Source organism: Schistocerca nitens, chromosome 6 (assembly GCF_023898315.1).
Source record: "Schistocerca nitens isolate TAMUIC-IGC-003100 chromosome 6, iqSchNite1.1, whole genome shotgun sequence".
NCBI classification, from domain to species: domain Eukaryota; kingdom Metazoa; phylum Arthropoda; class Insecta; order Orthoptera; family Acrididae; genus Schistocerca; species Schistocerca nitens.
The window spans coordinates 702830342-702857003 of NC_064619.1; the positions used below are offsets into that span (position 1 = coordinate 702830342).

Sequence of the window (26662 nt, forward strand, 5' to 3'; positions counted from 1 at the left end):
CTGGCATGGTGGACTTGCAGTCAGATAGCTTGTAACTGTGAGCGGCATCGACAAAGTTACTGCTGAACATTTATTCAGCTGGAAAGAAGTGTTGCGGGTGCCGTTCGCCGTACATGCCACTTGCCTCTTGATTAATGTCGTTTGCTACGCTTAGCAGCATACCAGGTTTTCAGTTTCCCGTGTGGTATAACAGGATGCCATTTCATTGATTACAACTAGGATAGCCGAGAGCATTAAAGGGCCCGCTTCTGGGAGCTATGGAGACACGCCAGTCGCGAATCGAATCCGCCTCGCAGATTAACGGTGTGCCAGCCATCCCAGAGGTGTTTCTTCAGCGGTTTCACACAACGACCTAGGTAAATACCAGGTTGATTCCCACGCCTTACCTCAGATACACACGTTGCGTAACCACCTTGAAAAACAGTGTCACATTTGACCATGAGATTACATTTGACTCTCACAGATGTGGTCCACGGATTCTTACCTAGGATGAGAGCTGCCAGTAACTTTAAAATGCGTTTCGAAGTGGCGATCTCATCGTAATAATAGCCCAGACGCGGGTATGGTCGGTTCTCGGTTGAACTGGAGACGTACCTCACCAATCCTTATCCATAGTGGCTGGATAAAGGGCACCGGAAAGGAGGGAAGGAAGGATTTAACGGTTTACGTTGATCACACTCCACAGAATCACTAACGTTGTTCTGATGCCGGCACTACGTCTAAATAATACGGACGGAATCAGTGATGCAGGAGACCTTTGCATGTCCTATGTGTTTCTACATCATTAAAGTCACGTACGAGGGCAGTTCAATAAGTAACGCAACATTTTTTTTCTCGGCCAATTTTGGTTGAAAAAACCGGAAATTTCTTGTGGAATATTTTCAAACATTCCCGCTTCGTCCCGTATAGTTTCATTGACTTCCGACAGGTGGCAGCGCTGCACGGAGCTGTTAAAATGGCGTCTGTAACGGATGTGCGTTGCAAACAACGGGCAGTGATCGAGTTTCTTTTGGCGGAAAACCAGGGCATCTCAGATATTCATAGACGCTTGCAGAATGTCTACGGTGATCTGGCAGTGGACAAAAGCACGGTGAGTCGTTGGGCAAAGCGTGTGTCATCATCGCCGCAAGGTCAAGCAAGACTGACTGATCTCCCGCGTGCGAACACACTCGTTTGAGATGATCGACGGATCACCATCAAACAACTCAGTGCTCAACTTGACATCTCTGTTGGTAGTGCTGTCACAATTGTTCACCAGTTGGGATATTCAAAGGTTTGTTCCCGCTGGGTCCCTCGTTGTCTAACCGAACACCATAAAGAGCAAAGGAGAACCATCTGTGCAGAATTGCTTGCTCGTCATGTGGCTGAGGGTGACAATTTCTTGTCAAAGATTGTTACAGGCGATGAAACATGGGTTCATCACTTCGAACCTGAAACAAAACGGCAATCAATGGAGTGGCGCCACACCCACTCCCCTACCAAGAAAAAGTCTAAAGCCATACCCTCAGCCGGTAAAGTCATGGTTACAGTCTTCTGGGACGCTGAAGGGGTTATTCTGTTCGATGTCCTTCCCCATGGTTAAACGATCAACTCTGAAGTGTATTGTGCTACTCTTCAGAAATTGAAGAAACGACTTCAGCGTGTTCGTAGGCACAAAAATCTGAACGAACTTCTCCTTCTTCATGACAACGCAAAACCTCACACAAGTCTTCGTACCCGAGAGACAAAACTTCAGTGGACTGTTCTTCCTCATGCACCCTACAGCCCCGATCTCGCACCGTCGGATTTCCATATGTTTGGCCCAATGAAGGACGCAATCCGTGGGAGGCACTACGCGGATGATGAAGAAGTTATTGATGCAGTACGACGTTGGCTCCGACATCGACCAGTGGAATGGTACCGTGCAGGCATACAGGCCCTCATTTCAAGGTGGCGTAAGGCCGTAGCATTGAATGGAGATTACGTTGAAAAATAGTGTTGTGTAGCTAAAAGACTGGGGAATAACCTGGTGTATTTCAATGCTGAATAAAACAACCCCTGTTTCAGAAAGAAAATGCGTTGCATTACTTATTGAACTGCCCTCGTACATAGCCAAGCGCAACTAATAAGACATGAGCAACAAAGACACCTGTAACACTGAATACTTCAAATATATCAATAGCAATTTGTTTCACGGAATAGACACTCAAAAAAAGGTCGCACCACGAAGGAATTATCCGACTGGGACGGAAATTGGTAGATGTGATTTACACTACAGACAGACAAATGATTACAGTTTCAGAAACATGTATGATTTATTCAAGATAAAGATCTTTACAAACTGAGCAAATCAATAATGCATTGATCCATCTCTGGCCCTTAAGCAAGTAGTTATTTCGCTTGGCATTGATTGAACGAGTTGTTGAATGTCCTTGTGAGTGATATCGTGCCAGTTCTGTCATCTGGCGCGTTAGATCGTCAAAATCCTGAGCTGCCGATAATTCTCCAGACGTTCTCAGTTGGAGAGAGATCTGGTGACCATGCTGGCCAAGTTATGGTTTGGAAGCAACAAGACAAGCAGTAGAAACTCTCGCCGTGTGCAGGCGGGCATGATCTTGCTGAAATGTAAGTCCAGGGTGGCTTGTCATGCAGTGCAAGAAAACGGGCCATGGAATACCGTCAAGGTACCGCCGTGTTGTAAGGTGTCGCGGATAACAAGCAGTAGCGTCCTGCTATAAAGGGAAATGGCGCTGCAACACATTCACTCCTGCCTATCGGCCCGTATGGCTGGTCATCGTGACTGAGTTCGAAGAGGAACTCACAAAAGACAGCTGTACCCCAGTCATTGAGACTGCAGGTCGAAGATGTGTCTGGAGACGCCCTGGGTAACGGTGGGATAGCAATCAGATGTTTTGCTAAATCGGTATCCTGTGTGTCGCTTAAACAGATTTGTGGAGCTGCGAATTTACACCGCTTCTTTAATAACGCTGTACCAGTACGAAGACGTCGACGACGAGAGAAATGTGTTAACGCAGCCACAGAACACCCGAAGTTTAGAACCTGATTGCAGGAAAGGTGGGCCACGTATCATTTTCTGAACAATAATAACATCAACTCATTTGTAGAAAAGTAACTTCAGACTGATGATTCGGATTTATTTGCCAAAATTTTCATGAAAACGTGAGCCTCAATGGAAAAATAATAAGAAATTTGTGTGTGTCGCCCTCTTACCGTTGTCCCAGCATCTACGACTGCTAGCACCATCGCTGTCACCAGCAGGTAGAGGAACAGTTTGTTACCCATGACGGAACAGCAGCCGTATCTGGGGTTCCTGAAAGAAAATGATTCCGTTAAAAAAATTTAAAAAAGGCGCACTATTCTTGGCAGCGTAGAACTCTAATAGAAAGCAATTTGTTTTGTAGTAGAAAATATTAACTGCCTTTATTCGTACATTAATGCAGAGAGAAATTACCACAACTGCACATGTGGGGCGTGTAATTTAGCAGTGACAGTTCCCCACAACACTGCAGGCTTCGTTACAAGGGTCACCGGAGTCGATGGAAACATCCAATGATTAATGGGTTGTACAAAATTCCAGACTAAAAGTGTACCCTTATGGAAGCCGTCAGTAAGATAATTCCTCAGCTTCACGTCTAAAAATTAGTTCACTCATTGCAAAAACTCACCTTGTGCCAGAGGAGGACAATCTCTGTCTGTAGACGAGGGACGCGTTATTACGAAGTATAGGCAGTTACTCTAACGCCTGTGAAGAATAAAACATCCAGAAACACTGTCGTGAATAAATTCAAGTCAGGAGGGTGTGTAGACAATTAATCCAACATTGATTAAGACATATCGCACATGTATCTCCAGCGATGCCCTCTCCGGGGTTGCGGGAGATGACAATGATAGGCCGAATTCAGGCGCTAAATTGTAAATCTGATATCAAGTGCCAGAATGCCTCCACATATCAGAGTGTGTAGAATTAGCTTGAGGATGTGTTTCGATTGGGGTGTAATTATTGGTCCACATAAATATTGTTATTACTATTGATGTTGTGTTTTTAGGTCGCGAAGTCGATTCAGGTACACGTAATATCTGTCTTAGCAGAAAAGACATCTTTCAGCTGTTGCTACAAATGGACTTAATGCAACATACTCGAATGATAATTTCCTGTTACTACTTAACATTCTTACGCTCCGAATTCGCCTTTCATCTAGGGGTAGCGTCCTTGACTAATAATCAAAAACACCCTGGGTCCCGTGTTTGAACGCAGCCATTGCTTAAATTTTGACTAAAAATAATGAGCAATGGTGGCCGAAGACTTCGGACATAAGAAGTCACCCTCGTTCTGCCCCGGCCTTGTCAGATAGGGCGGAAGAGCGAACAGGGTTCAGGGCAATGTCTGGCCTTGAATCCGTTTTGTATCTACACTCCTGGAAATTGAAATAAGAACACCGTGAATTCATTGTCCCAGGAAGGGGAAACTTTATTGACACATTCCTGGGGTCAGATACATCACATGATCACACTGACAGAACCACAGGCACATAGACACAGGCAACAGAGCATGCACAATGTCGGCACTAGTACAGTGTATATCCACCTTTCGCAGCAATGCAGGCTGCTATTCTCCCATGGAGACGATCGTAGAGATGCTGGATGTAGTCCTGTGGAACGGCTTGCCATGCCATTTCCACCTGGCGCCTCAGTTGGACCAGCGTTCGTGCTGGACGTGCAGACCGCGTGAGACGACGCTTCATCCAGTCCCAAACATGCTCAATGGGGGACAGATCCGGAGATCTTGCTGGCCAGGGTAGTTGACTTACACCTTCTAGAGCACGTTGGGTGGCACGGGATACATGCGGACGTGCATTGTCCTGTTGGAACAGCAAGTTCCCTTGCCGGTCTAGGAATGGTAGAACGATGGGTTCGATGACGGTTTGGATGTACCGTGCACTATTCAGTGTCCCCTCGACGATCACCAGTGGTGTACGGCCAGTGTAGGAGATCGCTCCCCACACCATGATGCCGGGTGTTGGCCCTGTGTGCCTCGGTCGTATGCAGACCTGATTGTGGCGCTCACCTGCACGGCGCCAAACACGCATACGACCATCATTGGCACCAAGGCAGAAGCGACTCTCATCGCTGAAGACGACACGTCTCCATTCGTCCCTCCATTCACGCCTGTCGCGACACCACTGGAGGCGGGCTGCACGATGTTGGGGCGTGAGCGGAAGACGGCCTAACGGTGTGCGGGACCGTAGCCCAGCTTCATGGAGACGGTTGCGAATGGTCCTCGCCGATACCTCAGGAGCAACAGTGTCCCTAATTTGCTGGGAAGTGGCGGTGCGGTCCCCTACGGCACTGCGTAGGATCCTACGGTCTTGGCGTGCATCCGTGCGTCGCTGCGGTCCGGTCCCAGGTCGACGGGCACGTGCACCTTTCGCCGACCACTGGCGACAACATCGATGTACTGTGGAGACCTCACGCCCCACGTGTTGAGCAATTCGGCGGTACGTCCACCCGGCCTCCCGCATGCCCACTATACGCCCTCGCTCAAAGTCCGTCAACTGCACATACGGTTCACGTCCACGCTGTCGCGGCATGCTACCAGTGTTAAAGACTGCGATGGAGCTCCGTATGCCACGGCAAACTGGCTGACACTGACGGCGGCGGTGCACAAATGCTGCGCAGCTAGCGCAATTCGACGGCCAACACCGCGGTTCCTGGTGTGTCCGCTGTGCCGTGCGTGTGATCATTGCTTGTACAGGCCTCTCGCAGTGGCAGGAGCAAGTATGGTGGGTCTGACACACCGGTGTCAATGTGTTCTTTTTTCCATTTCCAGGAGTGTATTTCAACGTACAACGTCCTTTTTTTATTTACTTTTTTTTGAGGAAATGAGATTCCATTCCCTCACTAGGTTCAATATGAACGCCGGTGTACTCGCGTACTAGTTTTCGTTTTCCTCTAACTTCCTACACAGAAACTAAATTTTTTCATAGAAGAAATATGTAAAATTGTGGCCGTGGGTAGGACACTGTCTTGCGAAGTTGGTCTTTGACAAATTAGCCCTACCCCGATAACTACAAGACCAACACGGACGGCCCTATTGTTAAAAATTAAACACTTATTTGTCAATAAGTGTTTAATTTTTAACAATAGGGCCGTAAATTTGTAGAAAGATCTCCTCTTGCAGAATCGGTCATGTGGCAAACTCTGCCAAGGTAGAACGAAATTTCCACTCTGGAGCGCACTGTGCGCTTATATGAACCTTGCTCACAGGTTGAAACTGTGTGCCGGAGCTAGACTCGAACTCGGAACCTTTGTCTTTCCTGGGCAAGTGCTCCACCGACAAGGTACGCTAATTCTGTAAGTTTCGTAGGAGAGCTTCTGTGAGGTGTGGAAGGTAAGAAACGAAGTGAGGAGATTTCGTGAGTCGTGCTTTGGGAGGTTAGTCGGTACAGCGCTTGCCCTCGAAAGGCAAAGGTCCCGAGTTCGATTCTCGGTCAGGTGCAGAGTTTTAATCTGCCAGGAAGTTTATACCAAGATAGTAAACCACACGTGGTTCAGAGTAACAAAGTGATTGAGAATCTGACATGTGAGTGGCAATGTTGCCTTTTCTGCGTCATTCACTCACGGGATATGGCGGCCATTTATTTATCACATTTATGACTGAATCTGTTCACGCGATCCCTGTCAACGGTAGAGCTGGGTTCGCCTTGCTGGACTCCAAACAGCCTTGCCAGTTTTCCTTGCACTTCAGCTGTTAGTTTCAGACATTCCGCTTTGACAAATAAATAAATTAGCACAGAGAAACCAAGTCATAAGACGATAATATACACATACTGAAACTAACCTCCACACAAACAGGCCATGAAGGACCAATGGTACCGATCGGTCGCCGTGTCATCCTAAGAACTGAGAATGATACGGTTGGCTTTTGCTTTGAGAACTGTTCTGTAAACAGTCAGATGCCAGCCTCTTTGTTGTTTTGATCACGGTATAGTGAATATTCGTGTGTTTAACGAATTACTACAGACACGGAATTGCATAACATTTATTACGTATCAGAAGATTAATAAAGTTAGAGCTCGACTGAAACCAGACACCAACTGACGTGGAAACGTGAACAATGGCGACGTTATTGCCAAATACGTCCAAACAGGAGCGACGTACGATTATTCTTTTCTTGGCTGCCGACGGACAAACACAGGTAAACATCCATTAGACAGTGAAGGATGTGTACGCGGCAGCATTTCTGTCGAAAACTCCATCACTGGGGAACGGTACTGAGCAGCGCTGGAGAAATTAGGCTTGCAATTAAGCCGAAACGTACGGGAAAAATGCGACAAGGAATGCTGTTGCTTCATGATAACACACGCCTCCGTATCACAAATGTCGTAATGCAGAAGTTACGTCAACTCTAGTAGGCGGCGCTCGAGCACCCGCCCTATAGTCCCGCCCATGCGATTATCACGCTTTCGGTCCCTTAAGTAAGGCGTTGAAGGGTCGACGATTCCTGCCAGACGTGGATGTGCCGCACGCAATTACGGACTTCTTCGGTCAGCAGGACACAGTGTTCTAGCAAGCGGGTAACATCAACAGCTTGCGTCGGCGGGATGATGACCTCAATGCTCACGGCGATTTTGCCTGAATGACATACCGATTCCGGACTGTAGAGTTTTCGAACGGAAACTTTTTGATCACCCGTTATACTATCGGAAATACTGGAGAATGTCCGTCTAAAAGCCAGGCAAACATATGTAAGAGATGAAATGAAACATCTACAAACATTTTAATTTGTGGGAATTTTGCTAAGGGTAGGATTTGTCACGCAGTGCACACCTTTCATCGATCGCGAACTCCACCATTTGAGGTAATTTTCTGTACTTACAAAAGCCACCTGGCTCACGGGTGTGATGGTGCTCTAGCGTGACCTGTTAGCTCCTTTATAAAGAAGCAGACCATAAATTGCCAAAAATAAATACATAAATAAACACGAGGAATTGAAAATGCACTTTGTCTTCTGACCAGCACGTCATTAAGAAAGAAACGGCGGTCCACGAATTCGAGTTCCAAAGCATGGTTTCTGTACATCACGTTCAAGTAACTCTTAGCGACGGAAGTATTCTCGTACTATTCTGGGCTGTTCCCGCCACCGTTGCTCCAATGAGAGCTTGCCACTGTGGGCTCGCACTAGGCTTCCATTACGGCTAAACAAAGCACCGTGCCTGGCAGTTCCCAAGTAGGAAACTTATTCGGAGGTGAAAATGTCCCCTATTGCAAGGAATACCGTAACTCCGACCGCAATCAAATTTAAATAAAAGTTTTTGCCGTGATTGGAGATACTATGGAGATCTATGCAATATATGGAATTCAGCGTATATACAAAACTATTTAGGAGATAGTGATTTTAAACTTCATTCGCGTTTCTGTTGTGGTCTTGGATGCAGCGCCCCCCCCCCCTCCGCCCCCCCCCCCCCGTGCTACTCTGCGCTGAGCAAGTTTCTTCTGCTCCGAAAAGCTACTGTAACATGTTGCCACTTGAACCTGCTTACTGCATTCATCTCTTGGGTTTTCTGTACAATTTTTACCTCGAACACTGCCCTTCAGTACTAAGCTGATGATTCCTTGCCGTGTCAGAATGCTCCCTATCAACTGATCCCTTTTTTTAGTCAGGTTTTGCCAATTTTTTCTCCCCAATTCTAGACAGTACCTTCTCATTAGTTATGTTTTTTACCCATCTAATCTTCATCATTTTTCTGTGACACCACATTCTAAAGGTACTATTCTCTTCTTGTCTGAACCGCTTACTGTCCACATCTCACTTCCATTCAACGCTACACTCCAGAAAAATACGTCCTTAAAATATTTCCTACCACTTAAATTTATATTCGATGTTAACAAATTTTTCTTCAGATATTCTTTTCTTGTCATTGATAGTTCTAACAACCATACCTCAACAAAGGTCAAAAATTAATTATGATTGTAGTGTTGCTCACGCTGCTAAATATTGCATTTTCGGGCAACAACAAAGTTACATTATGTGGCAGGTGTCATTAGAGCACAGTTAAAAAAGTCATTTCTTGAAATAATGTATAAACTAGGCACTCATCTTTTTGTGTTTCCCACTTTGGTCTCGTTGTGAACTCAAGGCTCAATCGTCGAAAATCTAGGTAGTGATGATTCCAAGCTCGGATGTAAAGAGGCCTAGGTGTTATTCTGCGAATTTCAAAAGTTTTATAGATGTGTTTCATAAACCATTCTTGAAGATGAAACTCTTGCAAGTTACGACAATGGTGATGTAAACAAGTAATCAGCACTCCGAATTTAAGTTACACTTCTTTTTTATTACTTTTGTTGCAACATCACGTGACTCGTTCCAAAACATCACTTCACAATATAAAACATACTTGAAAATATCTTCCTCACTGTTAAAGTTCACATTTCATAAACTGACTACAGTTTGCGTCTTTTTAACATGACGACCAAAGCTTGACTCCCGCTTACGCGCCCAAAATCAGAGTTACAAGTACGTCAATGATCATAGTGAGAAAAGAAAGAATACACATAAGAATAATATCATTGCAATATATGCATATCAATGTATCGAAGTACCTCTACGTTAATGAAATCAAATCTGAATGTTGTCATATAAATATGTTAACTATTTTACAGAAACACAGTAGAATATTGCTGGTATCGAGAGGTTGAGGTGAGGTGCCGTAATGGTTACGTAATTCAAGTACCATTACACAGTCTACACTTTATATCATCTCCACTTCGGTTATCATCAGTTATTTTATGAAACAAATAGCCAAACTCATCTAGGCGTCGCCTGATTTAACTCGACTTCATTCCATTACCCTTGTTTTGCTTTTACTAATTTTTCTTACGTCTTCCTTTCAGCACAGTGTCCATTCCGATCAACTGCTTTTGCAAGTCCTTTGCCGGCCGAAGTGGCCGTGCGGTTAAAGGCGCTGCAGTCTGGAACCGCAGGACCGCTACGGTCGTAGGTTCGAATCCTGCCTCGGGCATGGATGTTTGTGATGTCCTTAGGTTAGTTAGGTTTAACTAGTTCTAAGTTCTAGGAGACTAATGACCTCAGCAGTTGAGTCCCATAGTGCTCAGAGCCATTTGAACCATTTTTTGCAAGTCCTTTGTCGCCTCCGTCAGAATTACAATGCCGTCCGCAAACATCAAAGCTTTTATTTCTTCTCTCTTAACTTTAATACCTGGTCCAAAATTTTCTTTGGTTTCCTTTACTGCTCGTTCAATGCATCGATTGAAAAACATCGTCATCGTGGACAGGCAACAGCGCTGACTCTCCTCCTCCTCAACCACTGCTTCCTTTTCATGCTGTCCGACCCTTTTAACTGCCGTCTGGTTTTTGTATAAGTTGAAAATAAGCTTTCGCTCTCTGATTTTATCCCTGTTACCATCAGAATTTCAAAAAGAGCCTATTCCAATGGACATTGTGAAAAGCTTTCTATAAGTCTGCACATTCTTTTAACGTAGGTTTGCCTTTGCTTAACCTATCTTGTAAGAGAAGTCGTAGGACCAGTACTGCCTCGACTGTTGCTACACATCTCTAGAAACCAACCAGGTCTTCCAGGAAGTCGGTCTCTTCCAGTTTCGCGATTCTTCTGCAAACAATTCCTATCGTTATTTTGCAGGTATGACTTGTGATACTCATAGTTCGGTAATATTCACACCTATCACCACCTAATCAAAATATCCACGGGTGTACTGCCGGTCTACAGTGTCCAACGGGCACAATATTTCGGCGATCATACATGTCGCCATCATCAGGTGAACTGACGGACTGAGCTCCTGTGAACGTGCCGGTACGGAGATCCGTACGCTATGGCTGCTCAGACAATTTTAAAGCAAATATCTTTTTATTTTGTTCTTCAGTTTCCTTTCGTTGTCACTCATATCCTTTAGATCATAGACTAGTCCTCATATCAATCCCTGAAAATGACGGCCTCCAATTCGGCAACGCTTGCTTCATTTCTGCGCTACGGGGTGGCAGCGGCTTGTGTAGAAACGTACTACCACGAGTTACCGATGCAGAATCTCTGCTGCCTCATTACCACTCGCAGGCGTGTGACATGTTATGTAGATTTTGATTAGATTGCACAAAATATGAAAAAAACAATCGACGATATAGCTGCAACAGGCAACTGTAGTGCAGTATCAACGAAGGACAAGAGATAAATACTGACACGAACGTACTTGCGTTACTGTGAGTCTCCCGTTGTTCACGGCTTCTCCGCAACTGCCGTGTCGTGTGCCTACGGCAGTTGTTATGAACTTTCTTCGCTCACCAGGTGGAATCCAAGCGCCATTACTGAGTTCCGTTTCAGTCGGTTATAACGCAGCCAAACTTGTAAACACTGAAATCACCGTTAGATAAGGCGTCGTAATCGATCTGAGATTCTGTAGTAATTTTATTACCTTCGGTCTACAACTGCAGTTTGACTAACAATATAGTATGGTGATTCCTAAAGAAAAAAATTAAAATTAAAAAAATGTACACTCACGCTCACCTAGTGTGTTGTGGGTACTAATTACACCCTCCTAACTATTAGCTGTCTTGGAAGCCGGGAAAGAAGAGGTACTCATCACTCTTCGACAAAGTTTTTTGCATTCTTCGCCATATTTGACAGGGTTACCATGGTAATGTCTGGCATGTGACATTTTCCAAGAGAATGGCTATAGCTTAGGCTCTGGAATCACTTTGATGAATTATTGAGATCATCCTCAACACGTAGGAATCACCGTAAGCCAGTGTGCCATTTGTGCTTTTACCAGTGGGGGGGTGGGGGGGGTGTCTTATTGGATTAGTATAATTATATATATTACTAGCTTGGACCGTTGCGTTACCCATGGTTAAACAGTTATTTACAAATAGATCTCAATGCCGAAACTCACTATTGACGCGTCAGAAAAGCCATCCCTTGTTATATCTTTAAAAGTACATTATAGGTAAAGCTTATTTACAAAATCATCTACATACAGGTATACGAGGGGAATTCAAAAAGTAAAGGTACATTTGTGAAAAGCTGTAATTATTCTGATGATATAAAACTGAAACATGCGTTATTTTTCTACGTAACCTCCCTGGACTTCAATGCAGTTTTCCCGTCGTTTTACGGGTGTTTTTTATTTCATCAGAAAATATGTTTTTCGGATGCATCTGTAACCAATTTTGCACCGCAGCAATGACGTCTTCATGGGTCCAAACATGTGAAAATCGCTTGGAGCCGGGTCTGGACTGTATGGTGGATGTTCCAGTACCTCGAATCTCAATTCCTTTACTGCGTCGGCTGTCCGTTTGGCAGAATGTGGGCGAGCGTTATCTTGCTGCAGGATGACACCTCTTCACAGTTTTCCACGACGTTTGGATCTGATTGCAGGTTTTAGTTTGGTACGCAACACGTCACATCCACCATACAATACAGACCTGGCTCTAAAGCCTCGTTTACGCTGGGGCGACGTCTTGCAACATTGTGGCATGCTACGGAAATGTGGCGTGCGTCTTGTAGCATGCTACAATAGGCAACATCTTGCGGCGTATGTTGCATGCGGCAGGTTAATTTATACCAAAGCAACAGAATTTGAGCCACACGTGTGTCGGTCTTGCAGTATAATGGATGATAAAGTGATCGCAGCGGTGGCCTACTTGGTACTTGCACATGCAGCTAACAACGGAAATGAAAACCAAAGGAAAAGAAAACGATGGTGGAAGAGAAGAGTATTTAAAGAAGGTCCACGAAATAGTATCCTAGGAACTAGAAGCAGACGATGGTGCGTTATTTAGTAACTTTACGAGAATGTCGACTGAAGACTTTAACTACTTACTGCAGTTAACTACATCTCTTATTGTAAAGAAAAATAACAACTCCCAAGACAGTATTTCACCAAGAATTCGATGGGCCATCACATTACGATTTTTAGCCACTGGGGATTCATCCAAGTCACTAATGTACTTATTTAAAGTACCATATTCTGCTATTTCCCTCATAGTGCCAGAAGTATGTGAAGCTATTTCATTGGTGTTGAAGAATTCCATAAAGGTAAGCACGCAATTCAATACTGATTTGATTTAAGTAATGTTTTATTGGCATTTTAAGCAAATTAAAATGGATATTAAAGAACTGTTAAAAAATACTTATTTCTAAAATCGAATTAATTCGAGCTCTTCTGTTTCTGTTTGAACAAATTTGTCACGATTATTATTGTCCACATATACAATTTCACAGCTAGGTTTTGCAACCAATGTTTCGGTGCTCGGAGTTTGCTGTTCATACTACCCCAAGGCAGCTTTAAAAAGAACATTTGAAAATATGTGCTTGAGATATGTTGGAGGTACATGTCCTTCAAGAGCTACATCGCCGTCATCTTTTGATACTGTGTCCTCTGTGTCATCACTCTGAAAAAAATAGGGAAAGTAATGAGTATGTTTTACTTTTCAGATTTCAAAGGATACTGAAGAATGGCAGAAGGTAGCAAGAAATTTCGAAGTGAAGTGGAATTTCCCTCACTGCATAGGAGCCATATATGGCAAACATGTGCAAATTATGTGTCCTCCGAATACTGGAAGTGAATACATCAACTACAAAGAAACATTCAGCATTGTCCTTATGGCAATTGTAGGCGCAAATTACTGCTTTCAATATGTAAATGTTGGATGTCACAGGGACAGAAAGAGAGGGGAGGAGGAGATTGACTTAGAGGGGAAGAGAAATTGACCTTAGTGAAGGGGAGAGTGACATAGGGGGTAGGAGGTGATAGAGGAGAGAAGCAGATGGACAGAGAGAAGGGCAGGAGAAGATGTGAAGTGGGAAAAGAAGGAGATGAACTTAAGGGGAAGGTAGAGACATCCGGGCAATGCCGAGTTTACTTACTTCATTTATAAAATTAATAAATCTTCATATGTTGTTAATTAACAACTTTGTAAATGATTCATGTAATATACGATACTCAAACTATACTAAAACATGAGATGAATAAAATGTAAAATTAAAATTTTTGTGCTGTTTTGTGCTTAATTTTAACACTCAGAAATTATAAGTGAATGTTAATTTGTTAAATCATCGTATTATGACAAAGCCACAGCAAAGTGTGGCCGGTTCAGCTAGTACTACAGTATATAATTGTCATTTTAACTTACAGAGTTTAGTTGAAGAGACGAGATGAATGAGACTGCTCCTGAAGATTCGAGGTTTGCCTGTTGGTTTGTCAAGGGCGCTATGGTGCTGAGACTTGATCCACCTTGCTGCAAATTTTTCTGCATCGAAGCAATGCAGTGGAGGTCCATTTATTGAAATGAAAAGTGGATTTGAAAGTGTCGGAATTTGTAAGTGATTTCTCTGATCAGTCAGTGTTAAATTCATGGCACTAAATCCGCGTTCATATTCAGCAGTAGATATAGGTATAACTCCGCCTGCTTTCACAAGTGCCTTCACAGAATTGGGCATGTGTTGAGAATTTTCTTTATGGATTCGAAAATCTTTAGCTAGTGACGCACACGTAGGCTACTTTCACGTAATTTAAAACCCACCTTGTTACACAAGCGAGAAATTGACATGTCACCATAAAACACACGTTCATGATCATCTGAAGGCCATGTATCTGAATTTAATACGGCTACATCCGAAAAGAAATCCAGGTGGTTTTTTATTTTGTCTACCAAAGACTGAAAAAATTTCTTCCGAAATGTCTGAAATCTGTTATATTCATCACAAGATGGTTCCTTAATTAATAGCCCTTTGAATGTGCGCTTTTCCTCCAACTCTTGTACTATCATCTTAATTCTTGGCGAGTCTTTTGTTTTCAGTGTTTCAAGAGTTCTTACAGCCACGTCAGTTTCTTGTTTTCCTTTAAGAACTGAAGATTTTCTGTTATGCATAAGGAATGATAATACTTGCAGAACTTCTAGGGCCTCATAAACCATAGCTAATTCAATTACAAGCAACCACTTTGTGAGATGTTTTAGTAAACCTTCAAATTTAGATCTCCCCTTAGTTGATCGGGAACCATCATGTCTCAGTTTTTCAAAAAGATGGACAAGAGAACTGTGACTTTCAAGAAGAGCTCGAACAGAGGAAGCAACCCAACGTATGCGAAATATACGGCCTAATTTTAATAGCTGTGAGGATAATATATATATATATATATATATATATATATATATATATATATATATATATGGTATATGTAGTGGACTGACAAGGCAGCCAGTCCACAGAGACGGGTAGCCGAAAGGGCACACGTACACACACGCCGACTGGCGCGAAGTCTGGAACAGGATTTGTAATGAATGTGATAAAGAAAAGAACGTAGCTACTAGAACACGTAACTTTTATATCGTTCTTTGGTATACAGCAGTCTTGATGATACAAGTGAGACTATCTTGAGATACATGCAATGTTACAAATGGCGCCTTGCTAGGTCGTAGCCATTAACTTAGCTGAAGGCTATTCTAACTGTCTCTCGGCAAATGAGTGAAAGGCTTCGTCAGTGTAGTCGCTAGCAATGTCGTCCGTACAACTGGGGCGAGTGCTAGTACGTCTCTCGAGACCTGCCTTGTGGTGGCGCTCGGTCTGCGATCCTGACAGTGGCGACACGCGTGTCCGACATGTACTAATGGACCGCGGCCGATTTAAGCTACCACCTAGCAAGTGTGGTGTCTGGCGGTGACACCACATTCCTCCCCCGCAAATCGGCGAACGGTTGTGTTATAAGGCTTCCGCCCGCCGTGGGGAGGACCCGATTTTGACGTATGCGATGCGGTGGGGAGCCTAACAACAGGCGAGGCCGTGCCACCCGCACCCTGCCATTCGGTCCGAGGGGAGCTAGGAAACGCCTGAAAACCTAGTCCAGGGTGCACGTCAACATGCGGTGTACTCGCCCGTAATGAGACAGGAGGGGCCGAAGGGTCGACCTCCATGGCGTCGGGGAATCCGACGGGCGAGGACGCCATGTGGTCCGGAGCGGGCAAGAGTTCCATGGCGCAGTACAGCTGGTCACGGGAAGCGATCGGCGGCGCGCGACCCAGGGAGGCGCTGGGCGGCTGCAGCGAAGCGTCCACTGCGGGCGGCGCCGGCGGCGGCTGCGGCGGCTGCGGCGGCGGCGCGACGCCATGGGGCAAAATGGAAGGCATCGTCGGTAACACCTGGGGATGAGGCGAGCCAGTAGATGGGTCCCCAGGGCGCTGACCGGACGGCACCGTCGCTGAAAGCAGACGAGGAGCGGCAGAACCCAGGCGACGGCAGAGGCGCAGCTGATTGAGATGCCGACGCACCTCACCAGAGGCCCCCAAAATCAAATACATCGCGCGGCCGAGGCAGCGAAGAATGCGCCCTGCGAGCCAACGCCGTGAACCGCGATAGGTGCGATAGAAGACAATGTCGCCAGGAGCAAAAGCAGGAGTCTGCCGCTGCACAGGAACCTGATGCGGCGGATGCAGCAAAGACATCAAGGTTCGATGAGGACGACCGTGGAGCAACTCAGCCGGCGATCGACCATCGCGGGGCTGAGAGCGAGACGAAGACAAAAAGAGCAACAATGCGTCCTCCCGAGAATGCGACTCTTTCAACTGCAACATCTGTGACTTGAAAGTCCGGACCAATCGTTCAGCGGCACCGTTCGACTGAGGCGAAAACGGCGCGGATGTCAGATGTTGAATACCATTGGCCGTGCAGAATGACTGAAATTCTGCGGACATGAATTGTGGGGCATTGTCGGAAACAATAGTCTGTGGAAGACCTTCAATGCAAAAAATAGCAGATAACGCTTGTATGGTGGCAGATGACGTCGTGGAAGACATCCGGACAACAAAAGGAAAATTACTGAAAGAATCGACCACAACCAACCATCGAGCTTCCCAGAATGGACCGGCAAAATCTATGTGCAAGTGTTGCCAAGGGGAAGTGGCTTTTGGCCATGCAAAGAATTTCCGCGGCGGCGCGGATTGTTGTTCGGCACACGCCATGCAAGAAGAGCACATATCCGTAATCGCAGCATCGATTCCGAACCAAGTACAGTGCTGACGAGCAAGTTGTTTCGTGCGCACTATACCCCAATGTCATTGGTGAAGGAGCCATAAGACAGAGGACTGTCCCGAACGTGGGACCACGACTCTGGACTGATCATTATCAGAACGCAACAACAAAACACCACGTCGTACAAAAAGTCTCTCCTTGTGAGCAAAAAATCGGCGAACCAACGGATCCTCGATCCGTGACTTCGACAAGGGCCATTGCGTAGCAACAAAACGCAAAACAGTAGCAAGGACAGGGTCAGCAGCTGTGGCTGTAGCTACACGACGAAAATCAATCAGAAACGAGTCGACCACGTCATCGGTTTCCGAATCAATTAACATGCAAGCAAGTTCGGAAGAATCGAATGCTTTATCCTCAGCAACAGGCAAACGGGACAACGCATCAGCGTTGCCGCGCTTAGCAGTGGACCGATACAAGATATCGTAGCGGTACTGCGAGAGGAAAATCGACCAGCGAATGAATTTCTGCGCTGTACGTGGAGGTACAGGCTTGTTCGGATGAAAAAGCGATGTCAAAGGTTTGTGGTCTGTGATGATGGTAAAGTGACGACCATACAAGAAATCATGGAACTTAGTAACACCAAATACGAGAGCCAAAGCTTCTTTCTCTATCTGTGAATAATTTCTTTGCGCAGGTGAGAGCAATTTGGACGCAAAGGCGATAGGGCGATCATGCGAGCCATCTTTGTGCGCAAGCACAGCACCGATCCCGAAATCCGATGCATCTACCATCAACAAAAGGGGTTTCTGGGGATCGAATGGCGTAAGGCAAGTATTTGAAAGCAACGCCGATTTCAACTGGCGAAAGGCGCGTTCGCATTCCGTCGTCCAGACGAACGGAACACCTTTACGGCGTAAGCGATGAAGTGGAGCTGAAATGGAAGAGGCATTGCGCAGAAAGCGATGATAATAGGTAATTTTTCCCAACACACTCTGTAGCTGCTTCACAGTCTGTGGCGAAGGCAAGTCCTGTATGGCACGGAGGTGCTCTGGACTCGGATGTATGCCTTGGGCATTGATTACATGTCCCAGATATGGTAAGTTACGAGCAAAAAACACACATTTGTCCTTCCTCAAGCGAAGACCATTCTGTCGCAATACCTGAAATAATGTGCGGAGGTTGGCTAAATGTTCGGCTTCTGTCTTTCCGGAGATCACAATATCGTCCAGATAGTTCGCAGCAGTAGGGACCGACGCACAAACAGTTTGTAAATATTGCTGAAACAATGCAGGGGCGGATGCACACCCGAATGGCAGTCTTTTGAATCGGTACAATCCAAGATGCATGGTAACCACCAATAAGCGCTGGGATTCTTCGTCCAGCGGTATTTGCAAGTACGCATCTGCGAGGTCCAACTTTGAAAAATACGTTCCCGGGCACAGTTTGTCAAAAAGATCTTCCGGGCGGGGCAAAGGAAAAGTAGCAGTCACAAGTTGTGGATTCACAGTTGCCTTGAAGTCCACGCAAAGTCTCAATTTTCCGGAAGGTTTTTTCAAAATAACTAAGGGTGAGGCCCAGAGAGAAGCCTGCACACGTTCAATGACACCTTGTGATTCTAAATCGTTTAATGTTCTGGCGACCTCATCACGCAATGCGTGGGGAACATTGCGCGCTCTGAAAAATTTCGGTTGCACGTACACTTTCAGTTCCAAATGTGCTTCATAGTGCTTAGCGCAACCAAGGCTCGGTGCAAAAATGTCCGCAAATTCTTCACATAAACGAGAAACACTGGCTGAAGGCACAGACTGATTCACTGATAGGACCTGATTGACAATAGACAAGTTAAACAAATGAAATAAATCTAAACCAAACAAGTTCACTGCAGTAGAAGAACGAAGAACATAAAAAGACACAAGTTTTGTTTGTCCCTTGTATGTTACAAGAAGGCTGCACTGTCCTAACACAGGGATATTCTGTCCTGAATAACTCGTGAGCTGAACATTTGCGGCACGCAATGGAGGTGCGCCCAGTTGTTTGTACATGGCGTGATTGAGCAAGGAAACTGCAGCTCCGGTATCGAGCTGGAACGGTATCACTTGTCCGGCAAAGTCCAAATCTACAAAAAGTTTATTGTCCTGCTGACGACAAGAACGACCGTTTTGTGCAACGTGAACAGACACTGGTACAGAATCACGTGCGACGGGACGGGACTTCCATCGACGTCGACGCACACTTTTTGTGGGACGAACACAGTCACTGTTAGCGAGAGGAACACTGGGCGGAGTGGAATTAACTACATGAATGTCCATGGGCGAAGGTCCACGAGCCTGAGTGTCCTTGGTTCGATTCCGGCGCGAAACAAAGGCCCTGGAATGGTTGTGATTGTCTGATCTGAGCTTTTTCTGGCAAACACTATGAACATGTCCTTTCTTATTACAGAAAAAGCAAATAGCTTGGCGTGACGGGCAATTGTCACACGAATGTCTAGTTGCACACCGCGGGCATGATTTCAGAACTGCATTGGCATGCTTACGCGGCACACGTGTGTGCGAGCTAGGCCGCAGCTGCGCGGACGTGCGCGAGGGCCGTTTAGCGTCCCGTGCTGCGCGCGCGGCGGGCCGGTTAATGTGACACACCGCTGGCGAAGTTTCAAATGATTCCTGCGCAAAGTCAAGTGTGTCTTGCCTATCCAATATGTCTATCACTTGTTGAAGGGAGGGATTAACTAGTTTCAAAATCTGTTCCCGTATGCGAACATCAGAAACGTTCTGTGCTATTGCATCACGCACCATAGTATCTGAATAAGGGAGGCCACAGCCACATTCAAATGCACAATCCCTAGTAAGTCCTTGCAAAGTTGCAACCCACTCCCTATTAGTCTGACCGGCCGTACGTTTTGTACGAAAGAACGTATACCGTTTTGCAAGGACATTGACTGTTTCCTTGAAATAGGCATCTAAAGCAGACAAAATTTCTTCGTATGACAGAGTTGCTACGTCGCGTCGGGGAAACAATTTCACTATCACACGGTAGGTGGACACACCCACACACGAAAGCAAAAACGGCTGCCGCTCATTACCTTGAATTCTGTAGGCGGCGAGATGAAATCCAAATTGTCGAGACCATTCCGGCCATGTTTCTTGGGTTGAATCAAAACTACGGAAGGACGGTGCAACTGCGTGTTGTGGCTGCGGTAGCGATGAAGCGGAGGCGGCCGCATCGTTTTGCAGCGCACGTTGACCCTGGACGAGCCGTCCAAGGGCATCCAGTAAGGCCTGCGTCTCCTGATTCTGCAAGCGATAAAATTCGGACAGTACATCTGGAGAATGTGGCGAAGCCATGACAAGCAAATTAATACAATACGAACACTAAAGTCCCTTTTGAGACTCGTCGCCAATGTAGTGGACTGACAAGGCAGCCAGTCCACAGAGACGGGTAGCCAAAAGAGCACACGTACACACACGCCGACTGGCGCGAAGTCTGGAACAGGATTTGTAATGAATGTGATAAAGAAAAGAACGTAGCTACTAGAACACTTAACTTTTATATCGTCCTTTGGTATACAGCAGTCTTGATGATACAAGTGAGACTATCTTGAGATACATGCAATGTTACAAATGGCGCCTTGCTAGGTCGTAGCCATTAACTTAGCTGAAGGCTATTCTAACTGTCTCTCGGCAAATGAGAGAAAGGCTTCGTCAGTGTAGTCGCTAGCAATGTCGTCCGTACAACTGGGGCGAGTGCTAGTACGTCTCTCGAGACCTGCCTTGTGGTGGCGCTCGGTCTGCGATCCTGACAGTGGCGACACGCGGGTCCGACATGTACTAATGGACCGCGGCCCATTTAAGCTACCACCTAGCAAGTGTGGTGTCTGGCGGTGACACCACAGTATATATATATATATATATATATATATATATATATATGGTATACATTTGCTACATCATTCATAACATCGTGGACAGCTAATACCATTTTGTGGTTCATACAATGAACGACAGTTAACTTATGTAAATGGCTACGCAGTAGAGCGGCTACACCTTTGTAAGGTGCAAGCATTGTTGAGGCACCATCTGTTGCGATACCTACAAGGTGGTTTTGTAGTACATCATTTGTAATGCCATACTTTTCAAGAGCTGCTAACAGTGTGCTGAAAATGTATTCTCCTGTCCCACTTTCTAATTCTACTATGTCAAAAAAATAATTGCACGCAACTCCCTCAAAGGACAAACGTAAATATATTATTAAACAAGTTTTATTGGAAACCGTTGTACTTTCGTCCATCATGATACTAAAGTTTGTACCCGATTCTACAAGGAAGTGAACAAGACTCTTTTTCATTTCTTCTCCTACAAACATAATGATATTTCGGCATACATGGTCAGAATGAAGCGTTTTACTGACTGATAAACGATTAACCTTCTGTAGTTCGATTTCTGCAGGATACGATTTCTGTTTAGCTATTACATGTGCAGATCTGAACAAGGAAGCTTTTTCTTGATGCTGCTTTCCCCACAACTATTCACTTTCACTCACGCATTTTTCTAAACTTTTCTTTTCTTTTATACTCATGATTTCTACGTACTTCATGTGTGATTTGCACTTTGCATGATTCCAGATTTTGTCATTTAGTTTTTTGGCGTTATTAGCAGAAACACCAGCTAAAAACGCGTTATCGATACGCACACGTTCACTGCTTTCCACCTTAAGTTCACGAACTTGTGAACACACTGTGCATATTACTAAGTTTTTGTCATTTACGGACAGCCACGGCTTAGTCTTTTGCCAGTTTTGAAAACGTGATAAGGCAACATAATTTCCTACTATGATCTCAAGAGTACTGTTACTCCCATTCCTACCTTGAGACATGTCACAGTTATCAGTCACCGGAGATTCAGTCTCTTCCCCTGCATTAGCACCATCATTACCGTTTTCTTTTTCATGTTCACTGACTATTTTAACTCTTTTAGCACCACTGTTAGTATCCTGACTATCAGAGTTTGTACACGTATCAGATAATGCACTGCTCTCAAGGAAATCAGAAATTTTGCTTTGTTTGAATGACATCCTGAAATTCCGTAGTTCTTACAGGCCCGGACGCACTCAACTCACTAATGAAGCTGCCGGCCGCGGTGGTCTCGCGGTTCTAGGCGCGCAGTCCGGAACCGTGCGACTGCTACGGTCGCAGGTTCGAATCCTGCCTCGGGCATGGCTGTGTGTGATGTCCTTAGGTTAGGTTTAAGTAGTTCTAAGTTCTAGGGGACTGATGACCACAGCAGTTGAGTCCCATAGTGCTCAGAGCCATTTGAACCACTAATGAAGCTACTGAAGCGGGAACGTGTGAAGATCGCCGTGTGTTTGGCGGACACGAGGCAACGAACGAACGGCACCAATTAATTTGGACTACGCGATGCTGAGGAGCCTGTGTTAAGCTCCACCCACGTGGTTCGCGGCTAGCGAAGTCAGACTGTCCGATCCCGTCTGGTAGGTACCGTTGCTCACTTCGCACTACTTTGTGCTTTCGTCGCAGGCGCGTTAGTCCGCGCCATGCCGTTGCCAAAACGTGGCCTAACGGTAAATGTTCGCACAGGCACTGGGCCGGTCACCACCGTGTGTCAGGGCCCGGGGTGGGAATTTCAGCCTCCAGCTCACCCAACTCTGCGGTACGACTGCTGTGGTATGACTGCCACATTACTTCCCTCGCAAACTCGCAAGTAAACGGATGACGCACCTTAGACAAAAGCGACAATGACAACATTAGAATGATGATTTAGTTCTAAATGTTTTGAAACGCTTAACTACTACATAACAGTTTTTCAAAATTAAGAAGCAAACATATTAATTGTATTAATAGTAAGACTGTATTAAAAACTTTCATTGTTCGGCTCCACAAATTTAAAGTGTATGTAAAGTTTGACTCCAGTGCATTGGAAATAAACATCCCAGGTTGGGATGCATAAACTAAAACCAGAGGAAGGGACGGTCTGATGCAGAGGGAGGGGGGGGGGGGGGAAGTCCCCCCTATCCCCCCCTGCAAATCGCACACTGCCGTAAGCTGTATTCAGTGACGTCTTAAGGCATCACACTTACCATTTGTCCGACAAGTCGAAAAAAAATAACACGTAAATATCACAGAAACGGTAAAATTTCCTGACGTCTATCGATAACTGTTTTTGATAAATCGTCTGAGAGATACCTATGCGGACGCTAAATCAGCGGTAAAATATCGGTACTTCCGATGTATCAGTTGTTCGATATATCAAAAAGAGTAATTCATATTTGGAAATAGTTGTTAGTTTTGGAACATGAGTCAGTTACTAAACACAGTTGTTGTACGTGGGGTCCGTCATTGATTTAGCCGCACTCTTTCCAAAGATGGGTCGTTACACTAAACTCACATTAACTAAGATATCAGAGAGAAGACAGTTCTTACAAGTTGAAAATAGTATTTGAAAGCCAGCACCTGTTAAAGTTCTATCTTCCACCTTAGTTCATTGTGCCTCAAAGAAAACAAATTCAAAAGTAGTGTCAATTTCAGCACTAACAAAAGATTGTCATTCCAAGATGAGACTCACTATTTAAAAAATATGATGTGTCAAAAATCGTATAACGCTCACTTTTGAGATGAAGCGAAAGGTTTTTTTACCCCAACAGAACACTCATTTTATTGAGTTATAAAAGTGGAATCTGAACTATTTCTCCGAATAAATTGCAATTTACACTAACAAGCGTAATATGCTTACCTCCAATATCTCTGAGACGACGCATTAAAATACATTAGCTTTGATAAGAGCTTCCTACACAGCTGAAACATGTTTCACTGCACAGAATTTTTTTTATTTTCTTTCTTTTTTTGCTTCCTTCAGTGCGAGCGACTGGGAATGTTTACAGATATCTGAAGGATCTGTTGCTGTGTCCATTTCAGTCTCTCCATCCAATGATGATGCCCTTCCTGGTGATGACACCTTATTAATCCGATTAAGAATGCTTCATATATGAGTTTTTTAACCTTGTCTGCAAAAAGCGTAGGGAGACCTGTTAATGTGTTTGCTTTCTATAATTTAACTTCCTTCCTTCACATGGACAACTTTCTATAAATGGATGCCCAAGTGTAATTTTGGAGACAATACTTTTACTGACTGCAGGGAAAATTTTGTAGTGAAATTGCCAAATTAGCTGTGACATAGGTTTCTCCTTAACGTTCTTTTGTCCAGTGCTATAAATACACTAATGCTCATAAATTAAGGATAATTGCAGAATGTGGTGCCACACAACGTGGCACTACACAAAACTGGCGCTAATAGCATAGTCATATAGGGAACACGCACGTCACAGATCTGTAAGTCCACCGTATTGACGATAAGTTAAGAAAACATGTTCTCTCTTCGCCCTCCCTCCTATTCCTTGCAGACGCCTATGGAAGTGCCACAGCTTGGTTAAAACCAAACAAAAATCATTTTAAAAGTGGAAGCTGTATCTGTTGTACCACTCATCAAGGTCACATGTCCGTAAAGATCTATATTTGTTTGCAGTTGTTGTTTGATATTAACGAGTCTAAAAATTACAGAAGTACAAGTCACCGATGATACAGCACTGTGTAACAGGCACGTAAGTCAGAAGAATCACAAGAGTAAATAAGTGAGGAATTAGCTGTGAAAATGCTAAAAAATTGTACGAAACCATTTCCGTTATTACATACAGTACCGGTACTTACAGAGTCATATTTGCAGCAACATAAATTGTTATGACGCCTTATGTTTGAAACGTTTTGCTTCTTGTGGTTACCAATCTGTGCCATGGATGCAGTATGTCCTTGGACGCAGGATATGATAAAATCCTTTGATAAAGATGTTGCGCTGCGCTATATCTGAACAGTACAAGGCCCTTAACCAAAATTATCACGAAAGTCTCAAAACATACGTTAAATTATAGGGAAGAACGAAACTATCTCTCACTGCTTGATAAACAAATTTGTTATCATAGCAGACGAGTGAGTGCAATGCTCGTTACACAAAATAACTTATCGTTATGTTTGCCCACGTTACACAACGAACTCATCGCCATAATGAGAACAACATGTAGCGTATGCAGCAGGTTAGGTTATATTGTTATTTGTAGGTAACTTAGGCATGTGAAAGTTGTAGGGTCATTAAGGAATTTAGAAATCTAAGTCAACAAGTCTGAGTATAGCAAAATTTTCATTTGCTTCACTAAATTAACAGAATTCACGTAAAAGTTGACAGAGAGAAAAGTTCTCTAAAAACTGAAATCTCAGAAAATTACACAAACGCTGTGGGGGGAGAGGGGGGTACCATATTATATGGAAGACTACGTGGACAAAACGGAACATTTCCTCGTCTGGGCAGCTCATGAATCCACAGTTAGTCACAGAGCAATTAAGCAGCTAGCTGTCCAGAATATGGATTGCACCACCACAACTGCGACATTTACATTCCCGCTAAATCAGCGAGCGTGCACCGATAAGCACCAGACGGCCACCAAAAAACGAACCCTCCAAAATTTGGTTCACAATCCTCAGCTGCCGACTTTCAAAAAACGGTTCAAATGGCTCTGAGCACTATGGGACTTAACTGAGGTCATCAGTCTCCTAGAACTCAGAACTACTTAAACCTAACTAACCTAAGGACATCATACACATCCATGCCCGAGGCAGGATTCGAACCTGCGACCGTAGCGGTCGCGCGGTTCCAGATTGTAGCGCCTAGAACCGCTCGGCCACCCCGGCCGCCAACCCGACTTTCAAGAAACTCCACATGGAGGGGGCATCCCAATGCTGTTGCTAATGTGATGAACGAGAATATCGCTTATTTCACATAAAAATATGGAAACACAGCAAAAACTACCCATGTGCAGGCTATAAAATGCACCTGAACAAACACGAAGTTCATACTGGCATCTGGCAGTATCCCGCCAATTGGTCCGGCCTCTTAGCGCCAAGCAGAATTGAAGGGTTGACTCATTCGACTGGATACACGGAAAGTCTGGTGTAGTAGCAATCGATTTTCTCATGAAGTTGGACGACGTCTCGGCGGCCTGTCCTTCGATGTACATACAGAAAGAAAGCAACATCATGCTCAATTATTCTCTGGGGACAGCCGTAGCGGATCGGTGGTCCTTGCCCCAGCGAGGTCGGATGCCACATATCGCCAACAAAAGCAAAGAACAGGCATTGGTTCCAGTTCTGGGAAAACTGTGCAACTTAACGGACACTGAGATCAATTGGGTGCCTTCTGGCGATAAGCAGAAACTTGAGACCGCCTCACTAGCGCACCTTCCGAGTGCGAAATACACTAAACTTTCGTCTCTAGCAAACGAACCCAGTACCCTGAATAAAATAACCGCGAAATTGTGGCAGCAAATGAAATAATATCGCATAGCAGTACGTGACAGTTGTATCAAATGTTCATTCTTTATCCGTCAGCAGAATTTTAATGAAGTGATCAGATCGTAGTGTAATGTATGCACAGTTAAGAAGAACGTCATGTGGAGATGCTTCATCATTTTCGGTGGATGTAAAATCAAAATAAACCTTGACCACGTAATCGAGATTTTTGCTACGAGCTATTTTCTACGTACAAGTGGAACAGCTTTGGTCATGCTACCCTCCCTTATGCCCGTGTTAACACGATTTTTTTCTTTATCTTTCA

The 26662-nt window shown here is 44.7% G+C and overlaps 1 long non-coding RNA gene across 1 annotated transcript in view; it reads left to right on the forward strand.

Annotated features, from left to right (window-relative positions):
- The first annotated feature begins 22340 nt into the window (after nt 1-22340).
- Nucleotides 22341-26662, forward strand: part of LOC126262954 (uncharacterized) — a 51692-nt gene continuing 47370 nt past the window's right edge. The window contains exon 1 of the long non-coding RNA XR_007546790.1: nt 22341-22478. This is a non-coding gene — a long non-coding RNA (uncharacterized LOC126262954). The remainder of the gene's footprint in view (nt 22479-26662) is intronic.